Source organism: Periplaneta americana, chromosome 1 (assembly GCF_040183065.1).
Source record: "Periplaneta americana isolate PAMFEO1 chromosome 1, P.americana_PAMFEO1_priV1, whole genome shotgun sequence".
NCBI classification, from domain to species: Eukaryota; Metazoa; Arthropoda; class Insecta; order Blattodea; family Blattidae; genus Periplaneta; species Periplaneta americana.
Window position 1 is genome coordinate 111,529,440 of NC_091117.1, and position 18,551 is coordinate 111,547,990.

Below are 18,551 nucleotides of genomic sequence, written 5' to 3' on the forward strand. Positions count from 1 at the left end.
AAAAGTGTAATTGTATAGGGAGTTGGAGATAATTTAAGTATAACATAAATCATTTCAACTTGGATGCTTGTAACTTTTCATTAATTCTCTTTTATAATATGTTTTTTGTTATTTTTGAAACTTGTGTTTTACAGTGTTCCTATGATATTGTCACAAAATTAATTTTATTTTATGGTATTGAGTAATCAGAGAATATTATGTGTTGTACTGTCTTACCATAACTTACTATCTTTTCCATATTTATGCTATTTATTATTTTTAGGACATTTTTCATGATTTACAGGTCATCAAAATCCTAGCCCTAATAATGATATTAGGTACCGGTATATAACGTATTAGAAACCTTATTACAGTAATTCTTAATTTGTTATTCTCGTTCCTATAAAATATAGGCTAATTATCAGAGAACAGAACTTTGGCAGAATGCCTTTTTAAATGTGTTAAATCTATCTTCATTTTGAAAGTAAATCTGTACGAATTATACCTTTGTGATTGATACGTCACAGTTTTATGTTGCCCTTTTCTGCCTTTTTAAATATTAATGCCTAATTCACAAAACAAATGCTTTTTTTGCCTTTATTTGATTATTTATCTATCATTTATTAATTCATTATTAAAATTGCCTAAAGGTATATCGTCGCTTAAGAACCAATACCGCGTAACTGACAAAATGTAAATTTTACAGGAGAAGGAAAAAACCGAATAAAAACCGTAAAAATAACGCAATAGTCTTGAAAAGTGGTGTATGGCTATGAAATAGCTTAACTAATTTGTAACAAAGTGAAAATGGATGATCATGGCCGTAGACATTCGGCCATGTCACTTACGCGGTATTGGAACTCTGCCGTTGACTACATTTTGTTAGTTACGCGGTATTGTGAGACAACTTTAGCAGCTTCAAGACACATGTTGACAAGCGTTTACTTTGCGTTAAAACTGCCTTCTGGAAATATTATTCGTGCTCTTGTATATGTCAATGTGTTATCTGAATTGTTGTCCTACCATCTGACTTGAGGTCAAGGTCGGTAGGCTGTAGCTTGAATCAGCACTAGATTACGTTCCAGACAATGATTGCTGCATTCTTAGTCAGTTAACTGCTGAAACTATGGGAAAGGAAAAAGAAGACACAGTTCAATGTTTATTGTTATAATAATAATACTAATAATAATAATAGTAATAATAATAATAATAATAATAATAATAATAATAATAATAATAATAATAATAATAATCTGTTACTAGGTACTTTATTTTCACACTCCGTATTTGAATAGATAAGTAGGCCTATAATTGTTACTAAATATAATAAAATAATAATAATAATAATAATAATAATATTATTATTATTATTATTATTATTATTATTATTATTATTATTATTATTATTATTGACAATGGACTTGACTGACTTGCGAATAATGAAAAGAAAATCATATAAAAATATAATAATGATGATAATTTTTCAGGCATAATATTCGTTAAACACAATAAAGAAATAATTATAGGCCTATGCTGAAATCACAAAAAGTAATCCTTGAGTAACCCTAGTGTGGAATATTATCATAAAAACTATGGCACAATCGGTTCTACATACAATAATGTGACGATAATTTAGGCAGGCTACTAATGTTCTTTTTTTTTCTGTGCTTTTGCACGAGAAGATGACCTTTTTTACTGAAGGGACGCCATCAGTAGGTATTAGCTAACCAATATTGCACAGTTCATTCTTTAATTCCCAATGTACACAGAAACATCTTTTTGCAAACCTGAATTTTTTTCTCATCAACTTTTAGATTGTAGACAAATGTTCTCTTTCTTCTCGATTCAGAATTTGTACTTCCAGGTCTTTTCGTAGGAGTGAAATTCACAAGATTTGATACGTGAACAGTCCTCTGTTCCCAAGTCATAGTTTTCCAGAATGCCTGAAAGATGTCTTCTCTCATTAGAAATTAAATTACAGCCTCTTACTTTCGAATTTTGGCACATTTTATACCTACACTCTGACCCCAAATTCCTTGCATCTCTTTCCGTATCATGTATCACTTAGCCATCTTTCGATCTCTTGTAGCTAAGATAAGCTTTCTCTTCCATTCTAAGTTTTCTATTTTTCATTTTCTTCCACTTACCCTTGTGTGGCTTTGAACTTCTTTATCTCTTTTCTGTCAAATTTCCATGAAACGCCTGTAGATTCTTCTCTTTACCTTTTTCTGACGAATGTAAAGATGTAGAATAAGTAGCACTCACGAATTCTTCGGAGTCGTCTACATCTGAAGAGGCATCCGAAATTTGGTGCAGATCCTTCGTTGACAGGGTATTGTCTTCAGTTTCTGTCCTATCCTATTTCTAGCGGTATTATTTTAATAGTGTTGCTTTAAATCATACCAGACTGCATAATATGATAATAACCTTACCGGTCACACTGGACGGATAATCCCTGATCTGCAGCAGCCCATTTTCAGAAGGACGGGTTTCTTTTGCATTTGAATTATCAGGCAGTACACCTACGAATAAGTTGAGATTACTAGTGTTTATAAATGTGATATAAATGGATTAAAAAACATGTGTAGTAAATATTATCATCAATTTAGATCTTCCTCCTACCGGAGGAAATAGAAGGAACCAAGCTCAGGACCACTGAATGTAGCGCAAATTATTTTAGCGGTCCATTCATGATTATTTATATTACTTAAATTAAGTTTGCTGTTATGATTCCGTAGCTGAAGAAAAATAAACGTTTAATAACTCTGATACTTCTTATGCCATACCTTTGTTAATGTTCACTGAAGTTTCTCCCGTCTTGAATGCAGAACATAGCACAGATAGGATTTCGTTCTCGCTAAACTGACTGTCGTCTGATTCATTGTCCATTTCTTTTCTTGTATCTGTAGGCCTATATAATAATAAAATATTAAATGTACTATATTTCAGTGAATTAACTTGCAGTAAGATTCTGCGTGAATTCAGCTCAACTAACATTCAATTGACATTAGTGAAATAATTCTATTATATTTACCTTTTAAAATATTTGAAAGTGAACACTTCTTTAATCTTCTCAGAATATCACACACTGTTGATACAATTTCACAAGTCAGTAACGAGAACCAGCTTCCGTACTGATGGCGCGCAGGGAGTAGACATAACAGCCTATCTGTTGTCAGATACGCGGTATTTCCTACAGACTTCTCGTGACTTCAGATACGCGGTATTGTACCCCCTCCTTCGCACGCAGGCCATTCATGCAATCAAATTCCCGCGCTTGTCAATGCGTGCAGATGACAGTGGAGGTAGCATCTGTGCAAAAAAACAGTTTTGACCAAAAATGTCAGTTACGCGGTATTGTTTCTTAAGCGACGATATTTTAATTTATTTCTATAACCGCTACAATGAAAGTGACTTCACCGAATGTATACATTGTCGTCAGTTCATATTCTCTTTGCAACAATGAGTGCTGCCATGCAAAAATGTATAACATTAAGTGTTTTAATTATCGCTTGTGTTTATTTGACAAGGCAACAATGAGAGCGAGTCTAACGTTATTTTTATCGGTTATTTTTCTTTCAGTTTTCATGCGACGTTGTTGTAGCTAGCAGCAAGATGCCAAAATTCAGTGCTCCTTTACGAAGTAAATTGCAAAGTTACGTTAATACTTTTGATCTGATGTATTTTGTACTGATGGTAAAGTACTTACATGCGAAATATGTGAGCAGTCAGTGAACTACAAAAATAAATATTTCATATCGCAACATATCAGTACAACCAAACACAAAAATGCACTTTCCAAGGCTACTAGGAAGAAGATTTCTTTCCTTCCAACAGTAATTGCAACATTGAGTCGAAAATCTCAAATTGTATTCGACTTATGTAAAGCTTTTCTTGCTGCCGAAATTCCTTTGTGGAAATTACAGAATCCTACATTGAGACAGTTCTTGGAGAAGTATACGAACAGATCTGTGCCTAGCGAGTCAAGTTTGCGAAAATGTTACTTAAGAGAATGTTACGATGGTAAGGGTAAAGGTATCCTCGTCACATGCCATGAAGGCACTTGGGGGGCATGGAGGTAGAGCCCCATGCTTTCCATGACCTTGGCACTAGAATGAGGTGGTGTGGTCGGCACCACGCTCTGACCGCCTTTTACCCCCGGGAAAGACCCGGTACTCAATTTTAGTGAACTTCGGGCCATTCTGAAAGTTTGGCAAAGAGAAAAATCCCGTCACCACTCGGGATCGAACCCCGGACCTTCCAGTCCATAGCCAGTTGCTATAGCAACTGAGCTACCCGGCCGCCCGAATGTTACGGTGACATTAAAAATAAAATTACAAATAAGAAGATCTGAATTTCTATCGACAAGTCACCTGATCCTAAGGGTCATTTCATTGCCAATATCATTGTTGGGCCATTAGATCCTTCAGAAGATGAATCAATGAAACCATTCCTACTTACAACAAAGTGTCTGGAGAAAGTTAACAATTCAACTATCCTGCAGTTATTCACCAATTCATTACAGTTAGTGTGGCCTGAAGAAATTCAATATGACAACATGTTACTTTTCATCAGTGACGCTGCACCATACATGAAAAAGGCTGAAATAACTTTAAAAGTGCTATTTCCAAACATGCTTTACGTGACCTGCGTAGCACACGGCTTTCACACAGTGTCAGAAGAGATACGATGCTTGTTTCCGGATGTCGATAATTTGATTTCCAGTATTAAGAAGATCTTTCTGAAAGTCCCATCAAGAATTCTGACATTTAAATCCATTGCACTAAATATACCTCTGCCACCCAAACCTATCACAACGAAGTGGGGGACATAGTTCTCAATGGCACTTTACTATGCTTCAAATTTTCTGACTATAACTGAGGTGGTTAACACTCTGGAGGATGAAGCATCTTCAATTGTAGCAGCCAAGAAACTTCTCAATTCTTCAGAAGTGAAAAATGATTAAACTCTCATTGCGGTCGAGTTTGGTCTCCTGCCACGAGTGATCTGCCAGCTTCAAGAAAGACGAAGTCAGTGAAAATTGTGGATGATGCAGTGCAAAGAATGGGCAGCATATCAGGGAAATTAAAAATATTGTGATCTTGATAAACTTAGAAACATTTCAAAAATTCTACAAGGTGACAATTCTGTTGCAGTTAAAATGGATCCTACAATGATGCTATGTTTTTAAATTTGCTGCAGTAACCTCTGTCGAAGTTCAGAGGCCATTTTCTCATATGAAATATGTGTTATTTGACAGGAGACTCAACATGACCCCAGAGAACTTAAAAAAGCATTTGGTTGTCGTGTGCAACAAATAAGGCATTGCAATACATAGGCCTTTTAAAAACATTTTCATTTTTGTGTCAAGTACAACACGAGAATTTTGTTTAAAACTTTAAAGTTCTTGAAAATAAGATGTACGAATTATTGCGTAGTGTAATCTAGTAAATGAATGGATCTAGTGCAAGGTTTTTGTATTTGCCTTTTATTGCGCATTTTAGCTGTTTATAATGCCTTTTTGCCTGCCTATTTGAGCTATTTATGATGCCTTATTGCCTGCCTATTTCAATGATTCATAATGCCTAAACTTCCGATCTCTGCTAATTATTGTAAACTATGTAGCCATGTAGGCCCATATTATTTTATATTGTCACATGGTTATAATACAATAAGGATTGTTCTGTAACAATAATTTATAACGTGCTCACCAATACAAAGTATACTGTAGTTTTCTATAGTTAATATTTTTGTTTCGTATCATTGTCTTACAAACTCTTTTTTACTTAGTTGCTATAGGCTACTGATAGACAAATTTAAACTTTTCTTGCTCCTTTCAACGAAAATAGGTGATTATATATAATTCGACCCCGCTGAATCCAAATCTGGAATTGGAAATGTTATATCACCTCTCGTTTTCCCGGGATTTTCATTCTCATTTCTAATAGAAATTTAATTTCCTTTGTAATACTAATCAAAATTTGAAATCATTTTTCTTTCTTTGCTCATGAAATAAAGTTGAAATATTGAAGTGAATAAACATGAAATAAAAAAAATATATAGGACTGCTCTAGGAAGAAATTTCATGCAAAAAAGAAAAAAGAAAGAAAAGGGAAAAAACACATTTTTATTCACATTTTCAAATTCTTTTTTCTTGAAGTCTTCCGTTTGTAACTGACACTACAAACGTCTTCCTTGAGATTCCAACAATAGTCTGCTAACATCTTCTGTACCGATTTTCCTGCATACCTTCTTTCCATGACAGAAATATTAATATCCTGGTGAAATCTCTCATCACATTTTTTGTCACTAACCGCGCCTATGTTAGGGGGAAAATGTCTAAATGCGAGTGTAAAAGTGAATTTTCAAGGACATATTGCACCCGATACGCTGATAAGAATTCAATCAGTTGCGAGCATGCTTTGGTAGCGTACGCACGCGATTGTACTGTCTGAGTAGTGAGTGTTTCAGTTTCATAAGTGACATAATATTATATTACAGTGACTTTTGTTAGACTGTGATTTTTTGTGTTAAGTGTTCCTGCACAAGTTTGCGTGTATATACTTTTGACTAAGTCTCCTGATATTTATTTGATAAGAATTATGATGATAGAAAGGAAACAAACGCTTGTGATATCCTTCACCGAGCAAGATATTCCTCGACCAGAACCATATTTACTTCACAAATGGATTTATGAAGATCTCTGACTAATGGAAGAACAACTAGAGATGATTCAACTGAATGGAGTGACACAGCAAGTCTTCATTAAATGTACTTCCACTAACATTGTTGAAGAAATATTAGAAAGAACCAAAGGTGAGTTGTCGTTCACATTTTCTAATGGACAGAGAACCAAAGTGAAAATAGAGAAAGCAGGACCCGGCATTAAATCTGTCAAAATTTATAACCTTCCTCCGGAACTTTCTAATACTAATATAAGTACTGTTCTTGAAAAATACGGCACGGTTTATTCAGTTACTGATGATTCATGGGGACAGGCTTTTAGATATAAGATTAAGAATAGAGTAAATACAGTTAAAATGGGTCTGAAAACGCATATCCCTTCATATATTGATGTTTGTGGATTTAAAGCCTTAGTAAGTTATGAAAATCAACCTACTACTTGTTCATACTGTCATCGAACTGGACATTTGTGAAACAACTGTCCTAACAAAAAAACCTCGCGAATATGATTTCTCGTAATAAAAGTGATCAACCTGCTTGGTCTAAGTTGGTAGCTGGGACGCTGCCGGCGAGACGATCTGTGCTTCAGATGGATGTAAATAACCACGATCCTGCAGAAAGAGAGCATAATATTTCTCAACAACTGGAAGTGGATGTTAGCAAAAATAATATATCCAGCAATACGATGGAAACAAAAGCTACCGCTTCGACGTCATCAGTAAACAAAGAAGACGTATCTAAAGTTATTGATTTATCAGTTAACAGTTCAACCATAACAACAGAGACAACGTCAGACAAGATACCCGAGGATGGCACTCCCCCACAACTAAACACCGTTTCAGCGCAGAATAATCCTTCTGCGCACGATGTCAATGTCAAGGTCAGTACACAAACTGCCTCTCAACAAGACACGAAAGAAAGTATGCCTGTCGATCGTGTGAATGACCTTCCTATTTCTACGGTGAATCAAGAACACAGAACAGATGATTCTTATGATCACTGCCATTGTGATCTAATACAGGCCGTAAGGCAGACCACGTGACTCGCTTAACAGCTGATCGCGAAGGGCGGTCTTTCAACCATATCAATTAATTGCAGTGCATGAAAAATAACATATATTTCTCTGAAATGCAGTGTAATTGCGTCAGTAAAATTTTAAACAGTGACTGTGAGACACTTGAGACACAATTCACTTGCAACGTAAGGTATAATATTATTTTAGGTGTAAAAATTACGTTGTTGCAGGCAAAGTTCGTATGTGTAATACCTGCCTTTATTTCGATTAAACATTGCGTCCTTATGTGTTTAAGTGAATTTTTGGTGTTATAAACAGTAAATATGTGTAATAATATACACGTGAAAGTGAAACATTGACTGGGATGTAAAGTAAATTATGATTAGGCCTAAGTGCAACGTTACTGATGTTACTCTTGTCTAATCCATTATTGTTAGTTTACCGTATTTGTTTTATTAAATTTAAATTATTGCGCCCTTCTTATGTGTAAATAATCTACATTATAAATAATACGACGTTTGATAATATACACAATTTGAACTAAAAGCGAGGTACATATAGTATATTGTGAAAAATTATACCTTATAGTTTTCATTACTGTTACAGTATCTAGTATTGTTAATTAATTGAAATAAAGCACGCTTACTTCATTACGAAATTCTTGCACATTCATTTAAGCACGTTTCAACAATCTTCAGTTGCATCGCACGCATATTTTGATGTGTTGAAAATATAGGTTATGTTTACTCTATCAGTACTTGCCTCATTTCTATATTCGCAATTATGCATCATAATTAAGCATAACGCTACGTATAACTTGTAAAAGCAATTTGTCTACACTTCAATTATATTTATTCGTTTCATGCGGTACTCCAGTCTGATTAGTTTAATATGTTACCAGGGCTAAAATAGCGCTGAGGTAGTTCCCTTCGTATTCATACACCTTGCATATACTAATTAGTTCGGTTAGTTCAGGCTTTTATTATGCCTTGCTTAGAGGATTAAATGCATCTCCACAAAAAATAAATTCAACTGTTTTCAGTTCAGAATTTACCGGAACTATACCTCAGCGCTAGTAAGTAATATAACCGTATGTACATTTCATAGGAGGGAGTGTGGTGAATTTTCTACCTTTGTAAGGAAGATAACCGTGTTCTGAAGTTTATCCTAAATATATTCTTTATTAAATCTCAAAATAGCTTTCGTTCTCAATTTAAAATGTTGACGCAAATAGGTTATGTTAAGATGCTGAATTCTCTTCACATAAAAATAACACAGTTTTATAATCCTGCCACATTATACAACAAATAAATGGAACTTATGCACACATTACATTGAATAACAATTTAATTGTTTTATTTATTTGTTCCCTACTATACTGGGTCGTATTTAATTCTATTTATCTAACCTACCAGATGAAGTAACACACAACCGTACGTACCTACATTAATTTCATAGGAGGGACTGTGGTAAATTTTCTACCTACAAGTAAGGAAGATAGATGTGCTAAATTAAAATCACAATATAAATAATTCTTCTTTATTAAATCTCAAAATAGCTTCCATTCCAAACTTAAAACGTTGATGCAAACAGGTTATGTTAACATGTAAAACTCCGTTCACATTAAAATAACACAGTTTTGTAATTATTTCTGCAACATATTATGCAATAAGAAGTGAACGTATCTTATACACACATTTCACTAAATAAAATTGAGCACCGACACGCATTAAAGTAATATATTTCACTCAGGTCCGTATACTCAAATAGAAAAGCCCGACCCATCGAGTGACGTCACACATCCTGCATTACGGCCTGGTCTAGATCACGATGGCAGTGTTATGATGCAATGTTTCCGGATACACTGATGGATAGTGAAACGACTGATTTAATAATTCGACCTTATTTAAAGAGGCAGGTTAATACAAGAGATCCTCGTCTTGCTAAAAAGAAACAAACCGTAACTTCCAAAGTCAAAGGGTAATAATATCATAATTAGTTGTATTATTATAAAATGCATTTTTGCCTGTGCATTATATTTTTGATGTCACTCACTTTAAATGTAGTGGCAACTCTCAATGTTAATCTTCTTCGCAGTAGATCTAAACAACAGCAATTAGAGTAGACGCAAGGAGAGCTTGCCACAGAAAGCTGCGCGAACTTTCGGAAACGTTCGGGTGCACTCGACGTCGCTTCGATTCGATTGGCAAAATGTCGACAGTTCTCAGTCGTCTGCTAGCTTGATGTTTCGAATGAGACTTATCTCAGCGCATGTAACATAACCTAAACCTTGTTGCAGAGTAACTAATAACATAACATTGTTGAAAATACAGAAGCACATTTGTTTTACATATAAAATCACTGAATGAAATGACAAATATGTTATAAGAAATATGTAATCGTGTAATAATTGATATTTGACGTTGTAATAAAACACTAATACTATGTGATTTTATTAAAATGTTCCGATAACTAAGATACTATGGTCGGTTTATTTTAATATGTATATAGGCCTACTCCTTATGTTACGAGCGGAGCCTGTTTCGTTTTTCATATATTTATAAACGTTATAAATAATTCCCTAGTTTGACTGTGTAACGTTTTACTAGCACTTGCTAATCAAGAGGAGTATATATAGTATATATATATATATATATATATATATATATATAAGAGGGGTTCATAAGCCGGATTAAGTGTAATCTGTCAAGCAGCTTCTCTCAACTAACAGAGGAGCGCCACAAGCAAGCAAAAAAATTGCGGGAATTTCAAAAGACTTCTCTTCACTTCCCCTCTATAGCCTATTATTATTTACAATTTATTTCAAAAGACTTTCGCCGTTTATTACTTACTAATTCTCTGCACCTCTCCATTATATTAATATATATATATATATATATATATATATATATATATATATATATATATCAATGTTTGAATATAACTAACCCTATTAAATTTTTTATTTTTTGTCGTTGGAATAAAGATCTCGAGCCAACATCATCAGCATTTTCAGTATGTGATATGCCAGGAAGTAAAGGTAGGAAAATAAAGGGCTGTGAAATATGAAATGAATTAGACATGACCAACCAAATCTGTCGTGGTTAGAATGCATTAAATTTATTTAGGTAACAATATTTTTTTTCCATAAACATACCAGATATTTTGTTACAATTAACTTCTAGTCTTATTGCAATACAGAAAAGATTTCCTGATCCTAAGTTCACTATTAGTGCAATAATAGTTATAATTAACAACATCACAGGGAAGTGTTGTATAAGAAAAGTCATAGGCCTATGTATACTTAAGTCTATTGCAAATCTGAGATTATTTCATAAAAAAATTTAAAGTCAGTTTATTTAATTTTCTTAAATTTCTAGATAACCTATATCATTAGAGTTATTGTGTTATCATCCTCAGTAGAAATCGAAGTCTGCAATGCTGTATTCTTATTGTCTCATACAAATAAATATTAATGTTGCAAATAAGCGGTTACAATGTGTTAAGCCTTATGATAACATAGAAGGCTAGTGTAACTGTAATTGTGTTTAAATTATATATGTTAAATATGATATATGTAGTACCTTTCATAAGCTTTGTTTAGTCTGTCGAGAAGAATGGCTCCTGTGTTTGACATACAACCTTGACCACAATCTGTATTACACAATAGCGTCTTACCAGGATCACTTTCCGCATCCAGTTTCACAAGCACATTTAAAGTCCAAAGCCACACAGCTCTTCAAATCTTCATGTGAAATTTTTATTGTGATACACCATCAGTACTAAGAGGAACACCTAAGATGAAGAAGCTTGACATTGCCCCAGAAGTTCCTCCACTTAGAATGCAGACAGAAGTAGTTGAACAACATTCACTCCTAGTCTCTTTCAGAAAGACAGTAACATCAAAAAGGAGGAAAATTCGAAGTCTTTGCATCCAACTGTATCGCTAGAGTATGGAAAGGGAAAAACAAGGTACGAGAAGAACTGAAGACAGAACAAGCCCTGTGCACAATGAGGCAACTTGTGCCTGAGCAATTATATGAATCAATAAAGAAATTGTGTACCTCTTGTTCACGATTTGCTCAGGGATATCACGGGTCATCAGAATTGAAATGTAAAACCCTTAATATTTACTTACAAAGTCCTAGTGCAACAGAATTTTCAGAAACTCATTGAAATTTCCTTCTAAAGCCATTCTTCTACATTAGTTTGCTAAATATACAAATGATGCTGATTTTGTGAGAAAATATTAGATGAGCTAAAATATGCTTGTGACAAAATGACTGCCAGGTGAGCTGTGCTGTCACATATGCAATGAAATGCCACTAAATATCAGTTTAACTTGTAACAATAATAATGAGGATACTGTTGATGGGTTTGGAAAACACTCATTATCAGGTAAAACTGCAAATCAGGTGCTTGTGTGTGTTTATGGCAACTAGTCTTTGTCATAATTACAAGCAGGTACAGAATTACTTTTTAACAAATTCCGGTACTTCTGATACATATTTAATAGACCTTATTTTCAATGCAATTCAGGCATTCAGGCATTCCCTCTGCCAGGGAAAATAAAACTGTTATTAAAACTATTATTACAGAACATTGGCCTTAAGGTAATAGCAACTGTATATGAGAATAGGCTTAATAATCAAAAACCTTACATCTTGCTTGGGGTAAAGCCAGATCAACCATTTTATTCAGCAAATGGTCAGATAATAATTGTTGATTTTTTTTTACACAAACCATCTCTTAAAATGTGCACAAAATATGTCGAAAAAGTATAATGCAATAGTTCCATATTAAAACAGGAAAATGGAAACATATAGGTCTGTAGTATACAAATCTGTTGAAGATAACCAGTTTCAGTTAACAAGAATTAATGATAAACATGTATATGCAAGTGGATTGAGACTGATGAGAGTAAGATCTGCAAGACGGACATTAAGCCATTCAGTAGCTGCAGACATTTCTTGCTTGTCAGCAATGGCAGTAAATGCAGGAGATGCAGCGCATAGAGCAGAATTTGTAGGAAACATGGACAAGACATTTGATTCACTGAATGGAAGTACAGTTTTCGAGAATAGGAAGACAGTATGTGTGGCTGTGGAAGAATATCTATGCATGTATTCACCCGGAATGAAATGTTGAATTTTTAGTACTGTCAATTTTATAAATAGTGACAAACTGTGCATGTGCCATCCACATCTCGTTGGGTTTATGACTTAAATTGAGCAAAATTACTATGGGAAGTTGTTGAAAATTTACACTGATATGCATTCGCTCTTAATTTGTAGTTTTAATCAAGATTATTTACAGATTTACTTTTGCATAATTAGAAATAAGGATGGTAGAACAATCCAGATAACTCTTCCTGCAATGATATTCAGTACAGTAATCGGGCATTGTTGCTCAAAACAATGTTATGTTGTAATAACAAATGAAATTGTGAAAGAGGTTAATAGCTGGTGAGGGAATCTTTTAATTTCTCTGATGTTGGTAATGATGTCGTGAATGCAAATGCATTATAATATATTCCTGGTTATATTGCTAAGAAGGCATGTGATGCTAAACAGTGTGTTTATATGTATCGAATATGAATGAGGTCTCGCCCATCTCATTGCATATTACATGACTAGTGTGAACTAGTCAGTTTGTTTTATTACCATTAAGTACGAGAAAAATTCGTACCGGCACCGGGAATCGAACTCATGACCTCTCAGCTGTGCGCGCTGAGTGCTCTTAACCAACTGAGCCATGCCGGGACACGATACACGACGTGTGTTTATCGTTGTGCAGCTCTTGCAGACAATGAAAAATACTTACAAGAGAGCATAACATTTATGTTCAAGGAATGTGAAAAAGTAAACGAAGATCCTCAGTTGCCATCAACGCATTTATTAGAATGTGTAACACTGATGACCAAAATGTTTCATAACAGCTTAGAAAATCTGCTGTCAGAGAATGATGTAATAAAGCAATTTAATAAGCTTGATTCATGATAGTGTTAATTTTGATTTTCTTTCACACTGTAACTTTGAGTGCAAAAATAATTTTTTTTTTCTCACTATGATGTTAAATCAATGAAAGACTCAGAAAACTGAATGAAAATATGTCTTCTGATAATATAAAAAAAATAAGGAAACAAAAATCATCTTGCACCAATAAATTGCTAACATTAAATAGAATAAATGTAATATAATCTGAAATTATATTACATAAATCTCCATTTTATTGATGCAGGACTTTTTTCATTTTCTTTTCTTCCTTTTTGTTATCATCACTTGACAGTTTTTCATTCATTCTCCGTAATCTTGCATGAATCAGCATTCTTGTGAACAATGAAACCAAATATCTTTTACAATCAGAATTACAACTAGGTGCAAGGAAATCAAAACAAACTTCATCCTGAATGAGGCTAGTAAATCTCTGTACTACATCAGACTTAGAAATCAGGTTTCCAAAGTTATTATCAAACTTATGTGTCATATCTTCAACATATTTAAGTAAATTCCTCTTGTTACAGGGCGCATTCGAAAGCGCGGTCTTGAACTGTTCTTATCGTGGAGTGTTGTTGTGCAGAGCGGGTAGAAGCCAGCGTGTGCATTACATATTCTGTGTTTTATCCCTGATATCAGGAGTTTTATATAGTTGAAAGTGTGTTTGTTAAATAATAGAGTTCTGTATAACATTCTATGTACTTAACAATGCCCTCGGATTCGCTCTAAATTAGGAACAAGAGGACTATAATAATATAACAAATACTCCTCTTGCCCTGTAATCAGCATTAGGTGATTCATAGCAGCCCTGTAACGAGCATGGTGGCACGAGGACCGAATATCGTTCTCTGCACATCAGTCAAATGGGCAAGCTTTCTTTGCGCTTCCTCTAACAAGATTTATTAATGACAATGATATCGATATTTTTTTGTTACAAGAAATAAATGTAGATAATATGCATTTTTTGGGTCCATGGTTTCATGCGATATGCAACCCTGGGGAAAATCAAAGAGGCACTACCATTACGTATCGTTCTAGTATTGAAATTCAACAATTCGAAATCCATCCAAGAGGCAGAATAACGACGCTGTTAAATGATAATACGCTATATGTAAATGTTTACCTCCCTTCTGGTTCGAATAAAAGAGCAGAAAGAGAACACTTTATTACACATGAATTACCTTATTATGTAAGTCATAATTTTGATCATCTATTTTTTGGCTGAGATTTTAATTGTGTGCTCCATGCAAAAGACTAAACTGGAGAATATAATCCATCGATTGCCTTAGACCACATGACCCGTCAACTCGGTTTATATGATGTGTGGGAGAAACTGCATGGCAACAACATTCAGGTTACGTATCATCACCTGAATGCAGCTTCTCGTATCGACAGAATTTACGTGAACACAGCTTCAACAGATAAACTTAAAATGGTCAGTACGATTCCAGTTTCCTTTACTGACCATGATTGCGTAATGTTGAAAGTGGATAAACTATATCATGTACCACAGATAGGGAAAAGTTATTGGAAACTGAACTCTCAGTTATTACGTGATGACAAAATTACCGAAGATTTTAAATTTTTTTTTGGGAGGCAGTGACTGATAGAGTGAGACGGTCTTCATCTAACATTCTTCATAAATGGACCTACATTGTTAAACCAGCTATTCAGCAGTTTTTTAAATTCCAAGGCATACAAAGGGCGCATACTGCACGTAACAAGCTGCACTATCATTATCACCTCCTGCAGAACATCTATCAACAACAATGTGACGGTAAAGATGTTTTTAAACACATGCAAGCTGCTAAGAGGAGACTCAACCCACTTCAAGAGCGTGTATTTCAAGGTGCCTTAACACGAAGCACAAAGAGTTCTGTCATTGCTGAAGAAAAAGCCGCGCTTTTTCTATTCCTACAGAAAAAAAACAAAGGTCAAACAAAGCTTATTCATCAGTTAAAAACACCAGATAACCAAAATATTACAGGTACCCCCTTAATATTGGAAGAAGCTTTCAAATATTTTCAATCAAGATTTCGCCATAGAGGACACTCTGAGCGAGCTCAACATAACGTACTTCAATACTTGCAACGAGCCATATCACTTGATGATCAACAACTAATAGAACAACCCATTACTGAAGAGGAAATTAGAAGAGCGATATTTTCTGCAAGTTCCAAATCAGCTCCAGGTCCAGATGAAATTACCTATAATTTTTACAAGGCTTATTGGGACTTCGTAAAAGAGCAACTCTTACAAGTGTTTAATGAAGTATTTAAGTGTCAATTAGACTGTACAAGTTTTACTGAGGGCATTGTAATTCTTATTCCAAAAAAGCAATGCACTGGAATGATTAAAGACTATAGACCGATTACACTTCTAAATGCTGATTACAAAATTCTAATGAAGATTTTTGAAAATAGACTAAAAACTCTGCTTCCTCAATTTATAGATATAGGGCAAACGTGTGCAGTGCCAGGAAGAAAGATCACCAATATCCTCTCTACTATTTGGGATTTGGTTTTGAAAAAAGGAGATAATGATATTGCTGGGTTACTTAACATAGATCTTGAGCAAGCCTTTGATAATATAAATCATTCCCATTTGTTTGCAGTGTTATGTAAATTGAATATGCCTATAAAACTTATCAATACCTTCAAATGATTATATCAGAATGAGCATTCACGTGTACAAATAAACGGGTATTTTACTAAACCAATCGCCATAGAAAGATCCGTGCGTCAAGTCTGTCCAATGTCAATGATATTATTTACATGTGCATTAAACCACTGCTAAGGATGCTGACTTTTTCCTTGTGTAATAACAGACAGTTGATGTCTATACCCCCGGTTTATGCCTATGCCGACGATGTGATTATTTTATGCAAAGAAACAACAGATCCTCCTCGTATTCAAAAAGTTCTACAAGTATTCGGAAATGCGTCAAACTCTGTCATTAATTTTACGAAAAGTACGTTCATGGCCCTAACTCCAAGAGGACAAACGATAACAACTCGATTTACTAATGTTAATGAAATGAAAATTTTAGGGATACTATTTACACCCAATATCATGAATGTTATTGAGATAAATTGGAAGGATATTGTTAACAATATCAGATATGGAATCCAAAGACACCTCAGTCGAAATTTGAATGTTATTCAAAAAGTGTGGCGTATAAACACGTTTATTTTATCCAAAATATGGTACCTTGCACAAGTTCTTCTGATACCCGAACAGACAGCTCAACAAATCGAAAAGATGGTAGGATTCTATTTGTGGAAAGGTTTCGTATTTCGTATCGCACGACCTCAATGCAGATTGTCGATCAAGGAAGGAGGTTTACAGTTAATTAATGTAAAATCTGTTATGCTCTATTTATAAAAGATATATTACGCGCTGACCACAGTATAGACACTTTAGTGTTCATATCTAACTATGTTTCTTCATTGCATGCATCCAGTATGAGTAGGTCTTTGAAAAAACTCACCACTGATGCCAACAAATTTTTGGAAGACATAAATATTGCACCTGAACAAATAAGAACTAAACTGATCTACAGCTATTTACAAGATCAAGTGAGGTGTTTACCTAATGTACAATCTAAATTTCCTAATAAGAACTGGAAGAAGATTTGGTCATATTTTAAAATACCGAATATACCATCAAATTGGAAATGGGAGTCATATGCGCTAATTAATGGGATAATTATGACGGAAGAAAGAAAATATAAATATCACATTGTTCCAACTCCACAGTGCAATAAATGTGGGACTATTGATACAATTAGCCACAGACTAACAAGATGTTCAGATGTTTCAAGGGGTATTTGGCTATGGCTTCAGCAACAGTTAAATAATGTGCATAAGGCAACGACCCGAACACGAATCTGCGGTTCGTTTTTGACCTGGACTTACCACAGACTCCTCATTATTTTAGTATATTGTGGCTTGTCATGGGTTTTATTTATTATATGCTGCAAATGAAAACAAAATCTTTACCCGACTTTATTAAAGAACTCAGAAGGATATATCTACAAACTGATATACATGTTAGGAAAAAACTTCAAATTTTAGACTTTCTTACGGAAGAATAGTTACTCCTTTGAATATGTGATTGTGTGTTCTTTGTTAAACGTTAATTTTCAGTGCATCTGTGAAGTGTTTGGAACCACGTGTCTTACAAGCATCATGAAGCCTGAGATTAAGATACTGTTATAAGTTAAAGCTGTCAAATTAACCCCTTTTAGTTTGTTGTAAGATTACATTCAGAATTTCCTTATTTAATTGTTAAAAATGCTGTTTTAAAACCGTAATCATTAGTGAGGTCAGTTTATTTTGAATGTGTGTTTAATTTCACAGATTTTTCTGTGTTAACTGTTAAATATGGACACCTTACAAAGTATTGACATAGTGCGGTTCATAAAAATCGTAATATAATCTCTGTTGACCTTTGTACTATACACTTTATGTCAATAAATTAATTGTAAAAAAAAAAGTAGGGAGAGTGTTAACCAGTATTCTGACCTGCTGGAAAAAACTGTCGATGAGAATGGTAGTCCGTGCTGTCAATGCGGCAGGATTCTTTATAAAAAAAAACAAGTTCCTAATAAGTTCCTTGTAGTCACATTTCCAAGAAAATTAGAGCATACTTGTCTGAAAGCTAACCATGCACATTTCTCTTTTTTGTTAGCAATTCACATAGTTGTCATCATGAATGATCTCACGGATTTGTGGCCCAATAAATATACCTTCTTTTAACTTACTATCACTGAGCTTAGGAAATTTTTTTTTTCAAGTACCAGTATCCAAAACCCTGACCATGTTTATCCAAAGTCTTGATAAAATTTTTCATCAACCCTAATTTTATATGCAACAG